This window comes from Micropterus salmoides, unplaced genomic scaffold (genome assembly GCF_014851395.1).
Source record: "Micropterus salmoides isolate LMB-PRFRI ecotype aquatic unplaced genomic scaffold, ASM1485139v1 Ms_hic_scaffold_2, whole genome shotgun sequence".
Lineage (NCBI taxonomy): Eukaryota > Metazoa > Chordata > Actinopteri > Centrarchiformes > Centrarchidae > Micropterus > Micropterus salmoides.
This window is the reverse complement of record NW_024041150.1, coordinates 43,965,852-43,977,591: the sequence shown is the minus strand read 5'-3', so window position 1 is coordinate 43,977,591 and position 11,740 is coordinate 43,965,852. Positions and strand designations below refer to the sequence as shown.

Below are 11,740 nucleotides of genomic sequence, written 5' to 3'. Positions count from 1 at the left end.
TAAGAATGTAACAAGAAAGAAGCTTTTAATGAGTATTTTAGAGTGCGTAAATAAATCCAAAATTGTAACCCTAACCTTTAATGAAGGGGCCTTCAGTGCACATGTGCGAAATGTTGTCAGGTAGAGAGACAGAGCACCAGCTGTGCCGGTGTTGTGCCGACTTGTCCGCACCTCGCAGGATGTTTGGATCATTTATCAACATTGAGGAACCACACAAAGATAATTTATAAGACATATCATTTATAAACAGTTACTTGAAATAGACCCCCGAGAAACCGCAACGTGCATTAAGTTGCACGCAAAACTCTGCTCAAGACCGGCGAATGGCAGGTGATCGGAGAGAAGAGGGTCACAATAAGCTTCAGGTTAGAGGAAATATACAGTGTAAGTTACAGCAGAGACTAGAGAATAGAGACTACAGCTCTGCAGTTTCTCAAGATTTAAAGCGGAGCAAGCGTGTATAACCACCGCCGCACAAGCACACACATATGATTTGATGATCTGTCGACTATAGGCATTACTTGACAATTCAGATACGACTATGTATATTGTTAGTCTGGAACAGTCCTAATATATATCGTCCGCAGGGTTGGGGAGTAACAGATTACATGTAAAGGCGTTACATTATTAGGACATTTTGAAAAGTCGGGGATTACTCATAGGGATTACTTTAAGCAGAAAGTTTCCAGGAAACGGAAAACGCAGTGCTGTTTGCCTCCATATATGTTTTTTATATATAGTCTATCTACGCGTTTCTGTAAACCTGTCCTGAAATCCTCCAGTGCTTGTGTACAGGCGTAAATACCTTTATACAGTGTAAAGAGAACACTAACACTCCCCCGGCGCTCCGAGCTCCCAGTACAGGCAGAGTGAGCACATTTAAGCAGTGGTTGCACAGCTAATTGAGTTAGCTGTTAACTAACTTCAGCCACAAGTAAAGTTTGTGTTTTATCGTGAAACTCTGTGAATCACAGAGTTGAGGCAGAGCAGCAGAAAACTAGAAATTATTTTTTCCGTATTTCTAATATTTCTCCATCGAATATGATACTATTCAGTATTTAAGTAATCCAAAAGTAACTACAAGTGATCAGGTTACATTTCTTTTATTTTGTGGTACTTGGAATACATTACTGAATGCATTTTTAGTAATTAGTAAGTAACCCTCCCAACCTTCAGTTTGGCTGTATTCAGTCTTTGTATTCACTCTATAACTCGCTTCTGCTCTAAAAATCACCAGAAATGTTTTAGAACTAATCTTTAAAACAACGTGGAGACAAATATTAACATATTAGATAGATTCTTACCTACCTAGCAGCCACGGTAAAGATGATCCCTCCATTTTAAACATTAACATTTACCACTCACACCAACTAAAACCCAACTCCTTCCTCTTTGTGTGTCACCATTGTGGTTTTTTCTCAAACAGGAAATAAACTTTGTGTTTACTGACCAGGTTGTACTGAGCCACAAGGCTGACACATACTGAGAGACAGGTCACACCCTTGGACAAGTTAGAAGAGGACAAATACACAAGGGCTAACACAACAGCAAGGCTGCACAGACAGTCCTGTCTTTATCAAAATTAATTGAAATCATCACTATTGGCTAGTCTGTGGAAAGTGTTCATCGGGGTGGTGAAATTCAAATCCACTGTGATTTTCAGAGGTGTTGAATATGGGGCTTCAGAGGTGAGTTGTGGGTCAAATCTTAGGCCAAGATTGGTGACTATTGGGGAGTAATACCGGTTATGGAGGATGACTGGGTTTGATGTGGGGAGCCAAAAAGAACTGAGTCAGTTTTTGAGCTGTTAAACTGGACGAAGTTGTGTTTCATCCACACCTCAAGTTCACTTCAGTCTTTGAGAGAGGGGCAGTTTTGGCCAGGCAGTGTCTCTGTTAGACAAAGCCTGCTTGGTTAGGTTTAGGAAAGATCATGGTTTGGGTTCTCAGGGGGGCATGTCCTGTAGTGAGGTCCTGTCCTCACCTCCCCGGGGCCCCAAAGCTGGACACCTGAGCCTGTTTCTCACCCAATTTTCTAGTTTAGAGTCCACATATCAGATTCGTCTGGCGTCATTTGATGTGAAGTGTACAATGACATGCAGCTTGTGCACAACCATTGGATGTCATCAGATACATTTCTGACATGTCAGATATTTTTGTCTCACAGTTGAAATTGAGCCACGAGTCGATTTCCCGAGTCGAATCAGTGCCTTCTTACTCACTCCAATTGTGTAGCAACCACCACCCCAATTTTAACTGCACCTTAGTTACCGTGCACCTTATTTCCACTCCTTCACCACACTTCACCAACCACAACATGCATCCAACACAATGCAGTACACATACACAAATGGGAAGGGGGGTTGATGGTGGTTAGGGTTCTTGCCTGCCTGCTGCTGGAGTCGGTGCGGCGCCGTTGCGGTGTTCCTCTATCATCCTCTCTGGCACAAATAGTATTCAGCTCCTCGTACTGCCATCACATCCTTATATTGTCTGGACTGTCTATTGTTGTCTTTTCCCTGAGAGCGAAGCACTTCATAATGTCACTAGGACAGAAAACATCACCGAAGTATTAGAAGCTCTGCAGGATTTCCAAACAGCAGGAAACGAAGGACTCAAGCTATGAACGCTACAGGTACAGAAGAAGGAAACAATGAATGTGCAAGATACTAGGATACATGCAGAGTTAGGAGAACCAGGATGGTCCTGCACATGGGGATCCAAGCCATTACCAGTTAGAAAATCATGGATATATGGAGAAAGAAATAAGATTCCCAACATCTGCACGTAACAACACCTGCCTCATTGTACTTCCAAAAAAGAGATATTGGGGTTTTACAGACTCACTTGTGATCAAAGTGAAAGACAAAAACCCAAAGAGAACAAGAGAAAAATGTTGCAACACCTGAATACCACAACGATCGAGGACATCTCGACCAGAGAGCTCATCTCAAACACGGCCAATAACACCGCCGATGCAACCACAACAACTGTCTTTCTCTAGTGAGTGAGCGAGAACCTGGAGCTTACTGCTATTCTGACCTTATGGCTCCTCTTCTGTTGTATGGACCAGTGGTCTCCAGATCAGCCTTTGAGACTCCTGACTCTGATACAGGGGTGCCCTAAATTAATTATCATCAACTTGTGGATCAGGATTCTCGATCTAGCCCTGTCATGATTTGTCACCTACATGATAGGACGCATTACCCTGTATACTGACCACTTAGGAATCTGCCAGGGTGCAACTCTTGAATTCTGGATGATCCTAGACACAATTAAAACTGTTCTATGTGCCTCTAAAAACTGCTAACAGTCCCCAGTTATACCTAATAGGGTAATACCCAAAGGCCTGGAGGACCCTTTAAGACGGAGAGTTGGACCTGGCTTTTAGAGACGGCCTCAAGTGGACATTCGAGAAACTGCACATTTTTGGCACCTCCACTGGCAGTCTGAACGAGGCCTCAGTCAGATCAGCTACAGACAACTTTAAACATTTTAAAATTAATTTTAGAAATAAGTTGAGAAAAACATACGATATGCAATTTAGATTATTTAAACATTTCTACATATTTTATTACATGTTCCTGTTTCTTTATGTTTTTTAGCCTCATTGATTTAAACGGGGAAGGATAAAATATTAGAAACATCTGTCAGTGTAACACAAAGCAGTTCATCAGAAGCCCAAACTGCATCCTCCAAAATGACCAAACAGCTGAATCAGCACAAGCTGAACATTATAAACTTAAACTTACTCATTATTTATTACAAGACTGCCAGCTGTACCTAATAAACTGGACACTGAGTGAATGTTGTCGTGGATTGTTCAGTTCACCACTGTCCCTTGTAACTGTTGCAAACTGCTGGCTCGCTGCAGGGCGTCACATCAGAAACAGGAGCTGATGCCACTGAAGTTCTGAACGCCTTATTTATCTCTGCCTCACAGCAGACAAACACTTTAGTCTGAAGTCTGAGATCTGGTTCTGAAAACAGGTTAAAATAATCATACAGCCTGGTTTCAGTGTATTCATGTACACAACAATCATCAATATATAAACCTGTGAGCAACACTAATCTCAGGACACATGTGTTTCACCTCCACACTGTTTCATATGCACAGTTGAACACGGCCCTCTGCTGGGCTCAGAGTGAAGCTGCTTCTGTTGTCAAGCCGACTCGGACTGCACTGAGCATGTGCAGCTCTAAACAACCTACCAACGTTTCTGCTACATGCTGCACTCGCACAACGAGACCTGTCTTCTGATAAATGGACAGAATATAAAACAAACATGCTGGCAAGAAAAAATGAAACAACCACTGGACCTAAACAATATGGAAGATGCAGGGAGCAGCTGAATGAGATGCAGAAGAACTGAGACTCAAACAGTGATGATGATTTTCATCAGAGGAGGCTCCTCCTTGTGGTGCAGAGCAGCTCGGTCCAGCTGTGATTTCACTGACAGGACGAAGCAGAAAGTTTCTGAAGATGAACCTGCCGTCCATCAGTAACCAGCATCAGGAACAGAAACAGCAGAACAAGAAGAAGACTGACACCCTGCCTACAAGGAGAGAAAGTTACTCAGTGGATCTGACGTTTGAGGGGGGGAGATGCCAGAAAGGATTTTATATGTTACAGGTTGAGGCTGTATGAGAGAGCTGAGATGTTTCTGCTGTCAGGAACATGGACGTGTTGCTGCAGTACGTAGAGGAGTCAGAAGATTTGAGACGTGTGGGAAGAACAAGAAGTGTGAAAGGGAGGAGAGTGAAGAAGAGCAGGAGCAAGGAAAGTGCATTCACTGTGATGGAAAACACCATGCAGGGTCAGCACAGTGTCAGGAAAAAGAATAAAAGCGAGTGAGATCAGAGCAGAAGAGGGTCTTTTATACACTGAAGATACCAAGAGAGGGGGAGGAAAGGAGACACGAGCAGCATTAGAAAAGGAACAGCAGAGGGACAAGAGATGATTTCTGGTGGTAAACTGTCTTGTTGAAATGAAAAGTAAATGAAAGAGGAACAAGACAGTGTTGGACGCTGCAAGCAGATTCTTGCACATTGTGGACATTTCAGGAGGAGAGACATTACACTGAGAGAAGAGTTTACACCAACTCAGACTTTGTTTTGAATGTGAATACTTTGGGTTGTCACCCGGGTGTTTTCCATTAGGTGGCGGCAATGCAGCATTTCAGGGTCCCCACCGCCATAAAGCCACGAAGAAGAAGAAGACGGAGTGGGAGGAGGAAAGAGGAAAGTGAGCTAAACAAAACAAACTGTGCCTTTAAGTGTTTCAGCGTGTTAAATCTCTCTTAAACAAGAGGATGGCGACCTTCAGCAGACGGGCTCTGGACAGGACCTACTCTGTGGTACATGCACCTGATTTCACTTTAACCTTGTTCTCAGTGAAGATAATGAGCCGCTTGCTGTTGGCCAGGTTTAACATTGAGGCCTTTAAGTTTCATGTACTGTACACATACTCTTATTTAACATACATCTCATCAAAAGAAAGTGAGTTTTCTGAAATAGTTCACCTCAGGTTTAATGTGGGGCAGAAAGTATCAGAGTAAGGATATAACGTTACAGTATGTTGTAGGTTCACGTGAATAAAGCATCCATTCAGACTGTTTGATTAATTAATAGAAAACATTTTTTGTCTGTCAAAGCTGCACTCATGCCAGGTGGGAGTTTCTGACTTGTAAGCAGCGCGCAGGTAACAAAGTGTCAGTGCAGAGTGTTGCAGCCAAACCAGCATGTCCTATAACATGAATGAGACACCACGTTTGTCTGGTGGCTTCCTTATATCTGTACAATGACATGATCTTTAATTCATATTTTTCCGTGTCACTTTTTAAAAATATAAATAATAAATGAATTGGTTTTGCACTGATCTTAGTCTTTATTCCACGTCCTCGTGTCATGATGCTGTTTTCAGTTTTTCTCTGTCGTTTCTCTGTCCCTCAGGTCTTGCTGGCTGTCGTGGTCTTGTCCTGGTCTTATGTGATCTACGCCAGCAGGATCGCATCTTATTGGCTGTTGGAGAAGAGGACCGCCCTCCTCCTGCAAAACTGACCGCCAGTAACAGGTGAGTGATTCTGCACAAACACTAAGATTTGATCCGTCTTTGTTTTCAAATACCCATCATGAGGACGGCAACTAACTTCTTATTGATTAATCTGCTGACCATCCAAAGAGAAAGCAAATATTCACCTTCACGCCATGTTTCCTTGGAAAATTATCCTAATTATTAATTTATTATGAAAATAGTTGCACATTGATTTTCTGTTAATAGACTGATCATTTCAGCTGTAGCAGTTATTTATTTTTATGAGTCAAATTAGTTTGAGTAGCGCTGGGCGATATATCAGCCGTTATCGGCTGTAGATATAAATCTATGTCTGTGTTTATGTCGGCTGATACGAAGAAATGTCAATTAGATAAGAGAGACTTCATTGATCCCACTCCTGTGAGAGCAGCTGCAGATACAACACGAGAGATAAGACAATAAACATTAAATAAAAACAGAATAGATAACATAATAGAAAAACAAGAGTTTTATGGACATTATATACACATTTTATCTACAGGTACAGAAATGAGAGATGATTTTTAACACTGTAAAATGTCCGACTCACTCACTCATGTATGATGGTCAGCATGTTCACAACAAACCACATCTGAAGGATCCAGTGTTTCACGTACATTGATTTATCTGTGGTGGCCAACCACATATTGATTTTCATTATTACTATTAGTGAGGTAATAAATAAATTAAGGCTAGTTCATCAAGGTTTTCGGACAGTAAACAGGATGGTGTATCAGTCAGGACACAGGAATGAAGACGAGCAGATCATCTTCTAACTGTATTGAGCTCCAGCAGTAAATCAGAACATTACAATATTTATTATTGTCACCAGTCTGACAAAAACAAATAAATCACCATTAGTCATTTAAACAGTTACAGTTCTTTATTGAATGTCTCAGTAAACATTGCTCTGCCCTTTTAAACAGAAATCTACAGTTGCATAAATGAGGAAATGACTCTGTGGAGAGAGCTAAGGAGCTGCATAGACTGCATTATAAAGGAGTTTACATAAGGAGCAATGGCGACGCCCTCTGGCGAGCCGAGGCTACTACACGTTACTACTTAACGTTAGACATCAGAAGGCTCACACCAGTTAACTTATGAACTCCCGTGGTGTTTTTCACCGTGAACGTTGTGCCAACACTGGAAATCTCACTCATCGTGCTGGACACATGTGAATGCACGGTAACTCTACAATACAATAGGGATGCACCGAAAATAAAAATTCTTGGCCGAGGCTGAAACCGAATATAATGAAAAAATTTGCAGAATACCAAACAAGTACATTCACATTTTATTCCATTTTTTTATTTTTTTACCAATGCATAAATTAAACAGTGAAAATGTTCTTTTTACTCAGTTTTCACACAGGATTTGGAGAGACTTTGGTGGGTGGGTCTGAGGCCCGAGAGGGTCCGGTAAAGTAAATTACATTTAGTGTCCATTTACTTTTAATGGACACATGTAATATGTTTTATACTTTCTGTGAATATAATCCAATTCTTCTTATTTCCATACTGTACAGACACCTTATTTTTAAAACCCAGACGTTGTCACATGTGTATCCTCGCGCTAAAGTCTAACCCGGTTTGATAAATGATGATGTATGTGGTTCTCGTGTCGCGTAACATGAAGCCTCTCTTGAGGTAGGACTACTGCAACACTTGTCTTTGTAAAGAGAGAAAATGAAATAAAAATGAAATAAGAAGTCAGCCACAGATGGAGTGGATGTGCTAGGAGACAATTCAGCAGAACAGCATCTGCAAACACTTTAAAATGTCTTTTAACGCATTATGCTGAACACCGAAAGTGATTGATTTGCTATTTCCGGCCGATTAATTTCTGTGGCCGAACATTCGGTGCATCCCTACTATCCAATTAGTTTTGAGTATCTCCAGGCTTCAGCCAGCTCTGCTGAAGCAGCCAGAGAGGGTGAGGAAGCGAGAGCTGTAGCTGATGGAGAGAGAGATGTAGGAGAGGAGGAGGACAGCAGCCAACATGCAGCTGGGGAAGAAGCAACAGGCTGTCGTGCTGAAGTCATTTCCCTGTGGTGATTTGTTGCGGCTTGATCCAGATCAAGAGTGTTTGTGATTGGCTGGTATCAGTACGAGCCTCTGTCGGGCTGAGACCCTCTCGAGAGGATGTTGGGAGTCTCACACATTTTATTCCCCCGTCCTGCTGTCCTGTTTTGTTCTCATTCATGTGATGTAACTTTGATTCTCTCTCTCTCTCGTGCTCGTTGTCTTTGTCTCTCGCCCGTCGTCCTGCTCTGGTCTCAGGCTGATGGACAGTTTTTAAACCTTGTGAGGTTCAATCCTCTTACAGACTGAGAGACTCGACCTGACAGACCTGTGGAGGCCGGCCGTACTGAAGCACATTGTTAAAACACAACAGAAGTGGACTGAAGCCTCGTGACCTCTGAAAGCCTCCCGCCTGACGGGCCCTGAACGGGAACGATGGGAGAATCACGATGAAATCAACACAAGCAATTATGGGTACAATATTTGTTGTTGGTCGTTCGGCAGCTGGAGGTGGGCGGATGAAGCCTCATGAAACAATTTGAGGTGTGCTGACGTCTGCTGGTTTGTAGAGCTTCCACAAAGCACCAGAACACCTCCCTGTTTTATTATGTCTATAATGAAAGTCCAGGAAGCCTGCGTGATATTTATTATATTTCCAAAACTTCACTACAGCTGAAACGATTAATAGATTAGTTCATCAACAGAACATTTATTGTTTCGCTGGTTTCAGCTTCTTAAATGTGAATATTTTCTAGTTTCTGTTAGTAAAAGTATTTGTTAGGTTTCGTTTCAGACAGAAATTGTGATAAACAATTTTCAATATTTTATTAATTCCTGGAGGAAATTATAAAGGGAACAACTTCCAGCACCACTAGTGGTTTTACAGGAGCTGATGTGCCAGATGCTTTGTTGGACAGAGCCAGGTTAGCTGTTTCCAGTCTTTATGCTAAGCTAAGCTAGGGCTGGGCAATAAAATAATAATGGTAATATTTATATATATCGCGTTTCTCAATAGCAAATGTTCAATAAATGTTTGATTTAATTAATCTGAATCAAACAAATCAGGGCTTCACTTCAAAGATATTTTATAATTTTGTTGAGGACCAAAAAGATATTTAATTTCACTCGTGCATATTTGTTGAAAAAAGATTTTATATTTATAGTTGTGAATGTTTGACCTCAGATTATGTTAAATGATTCGCTGTTTCACAACAAGTTTTTCTTTTCTGACCATAAAGAAAAGTTTAAAAACACAATTAACCATCTGGTTTCTTCCACTCAGGAGCAAAAATCAGCCTTTAAACCTGAAAAAATCACATTTGACATTTATCCTGATAGTTATCAATATCGAATGATATTAAATGTTTTATCATGATAATATTTTTGGCCATATCGCCCAGCTCTAAGCCAGCTGGCTGTAGCTTCAAATACAGACATGAGAGAGCGATCGATCTGAACAGTCCTCGCCCTTTCTGTCTTCATAATGTGTTTCTGTTGTTTTAGTAGTTTATATTGAGTTTAAGTCAACACCGTGTGAGTGTATCGTCACACTGCCTGTCTGTGCAGCAGTTACACTTGTATTGAATGTGATCATTAATGCGTCCCTCACCGCCTCCAGAGATGGTTCGGCTGATCGGATCACAATCCTTTCTCAGTGCGTCTTGGGTTCATGTGTTGAAGTGCTCTCTGACTGCAGTCCGATCACCCAGAATGCATTTTAAATGCAGGTGTACAGCGAGTGTTTTTACATCTGGAGAAGCATTTGTTCTGTAATTTATTTGGTTTTTATATTTGTACTTCATTCTTATGTGTTTGTCTAGATTGATTTATTTTCACTTTGATATTAAAGATTTGTTTCTGAAGCCTGATTTTATCCTCTGTGATTGGCTGAAGACTGTTTACAGCTCCGAGCGTGGACGATTGAATCACAGATGTATCTTAAACAAAACCACCGTTATGAATGGAAACAGCTCTGCGTGTGTGTGTGTGTGTGTGTGTGTGTGTGTGTGTGTGTCCTGATGTATTCAGTAACTAAAAGCTCTGACATAAACGCAGTCTTGTTTCATTACGATGAGACACTTTGATGTGTGTGTCCTGAGTATATGACATAAACGCAGTCTTGTTTCATTACGATGAGACACTTTGATGTGTGTGTCCTCAGATATGTAAATGCTCTCAACAGAATGGGTGGGCGAGCGAGCTAATGAAAGAATGAGAGAGAGAGAGAGAGAGAGAGAGAGAGGCTCTTTGGGTGAGTACTCATTCTATTAACAAAAACACTTCAAACACTCGTTCTCTCATCTGTAATTAAAAACCAGCTCACCATCTCTCCCTGTTCTTCCTCTCACTGTGTTTTGGGCCTGTTTTATATTTTACCAATCCACTGTGATATATATATATATATATATATATATTTAAATTAAAGTAAATAATCTAACCCCCGTGTTCCTATTCATAAGTATGATGCGGGTGAGAATACTTTTCATTATTGTGATTAACTATAATGTTTTTATATTTTTGGTTTCTGTCAGAGCAGTTTGATCATGAGAGGTCTAACAGGGACTTACCAAACCTCCCCAAATAACACTTACTTACTATCTCTGTCCTTTTGTTTGTTTGTGAATATTTGAACATAAGTGCCTCATGTCTAGGATGTTTAATTACAGAAAAAAACAAACCAAACATTAACACAAACCAGAGAAGAGCAGGAATACTACTTATTGCATTTTTACCTTCAAACATACTTAAAATGTTTAATCTGTAATAATAAAATAAATATATAGTTGGTGGTTAATTCTCAGTAGATTGATTAATTGACTAAAGTCTTAACTGCTGCACTTGATGAATCAAGGTGTACTAACTTGCACAAAAATTTTTCCATTAATTTAAATTTCATGGCTAAATTAAAATAAATGCTTTTTTACAAGGTAAATTATGAAACATGGGGAAAAAAAACATTTTGTAGCTGAAGAAATGGTGTCAAAACTGAAGATGATGAATCAAAATAAACCTGTGATGACAGAGAAATGTTAGTGTAGTTCATATGTTATACAAATGTTCAAACAGTGCTAATTTAACGTGTGTGTGTGAGAGCGAGCTGCCTCCTGCAGCTGTGCTCGTATTCAAACCACTCATGCAGATGAGCCCATATAACACAAACACACTCTCCTCTCATGCTGCAGTACTCTGCTGTTAATCACATGTACCAATATGTTGAAACAAAAAGTCAAATATAAATTGTATTTTAAAACACCAAACTACAGGAGCCTGGAGCAGCCAGGGTCGCTGAAATGTTTTAGTTTTATTATTTTGTTCTCTGGAGTTTTCTCGTGCTCCTTTTAAAGCCTGATTAACCTCAAGTTGATACTGAACACATGGCATTAAAGTATTTTACTTTTAAAACAATCTATCTGAATTTAGGTAATTTCAACAATTCAAAAACTTTATTTTAAGTTTTTTTTAAGGTTGACAAATTTACATTCAAGTGTCTGACATTTAGATATTAAGACTTAAGTTATTAAGTGTCTGCAGCCATCCCCGCAGCTCTGTGAGACTCGGACACGGCGGTGCTTTGAGCTAAATGCTAACCTCTTAATGCTAACATTAGCTAATTAGCAGTAACCACAGTGTACAACTGTTGACCTGAT

At 40.4% G+C, this 11,740-nt stretch overlaps 1 long non-coding RNA gene across 1 annotated transcript; it reads left to right on the top strand.

The window, feature by feature from the left end:
• The first annotated feature begins 5,201 nt into the window (after positions 1-5,201).
• On the top strand, positions 5,202-9,961 carry LOC119911668. Its single transcript, XR_005445950.1, has 3 exons — positions 5,202-5,356; positions 5,952-6,072; positions 8,352-9,961. It is a non-coding gene; the product is annotated as an uncharacterized LOC119911668 (long non-coding RNA).
• Positions 9,962-11,740: the final 1,779 nt, after the last annotated feature.